At 40.5% G+C, this 2,588-nt stretch overlaps 1 pseudogene; it reads left to right on the top strand.

Annotated features, from left to right (window-relative positions):
- Positions 1–1,064: 1,064 nt before the first annotated feature.
- LOC138804145 (14-3-3 protein zeta/delta-like) lies at positions 1,065–2,322 on the top strand (annotated as a pseudogene).
- The last annotated feature ends 266 nt before the right edge of the window (positions 2,323–2,588 follow it).

Below are 2,588 nucleotides of genomic sequence, written 5' to 3'. Positions count from 1 at the left end.
ACTCAGCTCTTCAGCTCAAGGCTTGTGTTCTACCATTTCAGCCACAGCACCACTTCTGGCTTTTTCTGCTTATGTGGTGCTGGGGAATCAAACCCAGGGCCTAATGCATATAAGGCAATCACTCTACCACTGAGCCACCTTCCCAGCCCCTATTAGAGAATTTTTTAAAAAGATGAGGAATAGCTTGGCACCGGTAGCTCACACCTGTAATCCTAGCTTCTCAGAAGGCTGAGATCTGAGGATCATGGTTGAAAGCCAGCCCAGGCAGGAAAGTCCATGAGACTCTTATCTCCAATAAAAACCACTCAAAAACTGGAAGTGGTGCTGTGGCTCAAGCACTAGAGGGCTCCCCTTGAGCTGAGGAGCACAGGGATAGAGCCCAAGCCCAGAGATCAATTCCCACGACTGACCAAAAAAAAAAAAAAAAAAAAAAAAGATGAGGAATATAGATTAAGTAACATTGAGCAGTCTCTTGTAAAAGCAGCATTCAGAAACTCTAAACATACCTCTATAGCAATAGTAAAGATTTCCCATTTCTCAGAATTTTAGAAGGAACCTGAGCATATCCCTACTGTTCACAAATGTGAACCTCTTGGCGCTGAATGACAGTTGGAGTTGAAGGCAAAACTTCATTCTTCATCTCATCATTGTCGTAAGAGGTCATAGAATGTTCACATTGAGCACCTGCCAACATACACATTGACATTGTATTGTTTCAAAAATAAATCCCACAACCACAAGTTACTATAATGACAGGATATAAAATCATTTTAAAATGGAAAAAGAGAGCATCAATCAAAATGTGCTTTCATTGATTGAAAATTTCAGTGTGAATTTAAAAAAAACAATAAAATTGGATTGGAGGAAACCCCATCACTGGAGCCTGTGAAATTCAAGATCCAGGGGGCCGAGTCTCAGCCTTGATGCCACTCCTGCCACCACCCAGAAGCCACTGAAATACTGTCTGTCCTCCACCACCTACTCAGGACACAAAATCAAGTCATGGGTACAATGAGCTGGTACAGAAGGCCAAACTGACCTAGCAGGATGAGCAATATGGTGACATGAAGTCTGTCACTGAGCAAAGAGCTGAATTGTCTAATGATTAAAGGAATCTTCTCTCAGTTGCTTACAGAAATGTTATAGACAACCATAGGTCATCTTAGCATGTCATTTCAAGTATTGAGCAAATAAATGGAAGGTGCTGAGAAAAACAGCAGATGATGAAGAACATAGAATCAAGAATGAGCTAAGAGATAGCTACAATGATTCACTGTCACTTTTGGAAAAGTTCTGCATCCCTATTGCTTCACAAGCAGAGAGCAAAATCTTGTATTTGAAAATGAAGAGAGACTACTACCAATACTTGGCTGAGATTGCTGCTGCTGATGACAAGAAAGGGATTGTGAATCGTTCATAACCAGCATATCAAGAAGCTTTTGAGATCAGCCAAAAGGAATTGCAAGCTGGGAGCTGGTGGTTCACACCTGTAATCCTAGCTACTCAGGAAGCTGAGATCTGAGCATCACCATTCAAAGCCAGCCCAGCCTGAGCAGGAATGTCTGAGAGACTTTTTTTCTTGTGAAAATAGTGTTCAGAGGGGTTACAATTACATGAGCAAGGTAATGAGTACATTTCCTATCAAGCATTGTTGCCTCCTCCTTTGTTTCCCCATCCCATCCCTTCCTATCTCCCCCTCACATCTTATCACACCCTCCACTCCCATGTGCCAAAATTGTAAAATTTGTTTTTCGACATAACGTCTTGTACTTCTTATTGTTGCAATGGGTCCACCTGTATCCCTATTTAAACAATCTGTTTTTTCCCTTCCCCTCCACAAATTATACAACATGAAATACAGTGAAAACAGGGGTTATACCATCAGGGAGGGACATACAAAGCAATAAAGAAATCTTATAAATATGTTAGAAACAATAGCAAGAAAGAAACATTTGAGACCCTTATATCTGATAAACCTCTCAGAAAACTGGAAGTGGTACTGTGGCTCAAGTGGTAGAGCACTAGCTTTGAGCTGAAGAGCTGAGAGACAGCGCCCAGACCCAGAGTCCAAGCTTCACAACTGATAAACCTATCAGGTTGGGTCTGGCCCTTAACTTCTCGGTGTTTTATTATGAAATTCTGAACTCCCGAGAGAAAGCTAGCTTTCTTGCAAAGACAGCTTTTGATGAAGTCATTGCTGAACTTGATACATTCAGTGAAGAGTGATTCAAAGACCGCACGCTAATAACGTAGTTACTGAGCGAAAAGTTGACATTGTGGTTATAAGATGAAGTGAAAGCAGGAGAAGGAGGGGAAAATTAAATGGCTTTCCAACTGTTGTCTGCCTCATTCTAAAATTTAGACATTAGACCATATGTCATCCATGCTGTCCCACAAATAGTTTGTTGTTTATGATTTATGACAGGTTTACGTTGCTTCTATTTGAATTTCTGTATTCCCCAGGGTAATTTTTGTTGCTTAATATTAGGGGAATAGATATTGACCATTAACATTTAGTGAGCTATCTGTTTTCATCTTGAGATGACCAATCTGAGGATGTAGAATTTTTATACAAGTTGTAAATGTTT

The sequence above is a fragment of the Dipodomys merriami genome, unplaced genomic scaffold (genome assembly GCF_024711535.1).
Source record: "Dipodomys merriami isolate MVZ:Mamm:240054 unplaced genomic scaffold, mDipMer1.0.p SCAF_359, whole genome shotgun sequence".
NCBI lineage: Eukaryota > Metazoa > Chordata > Mammalia > Rodentia > Heteromyidae > Dipodomys > Dipodomys merriami.
This window is presented reverse-complemented; position numbering and strand designations above follow the sequence as displayed.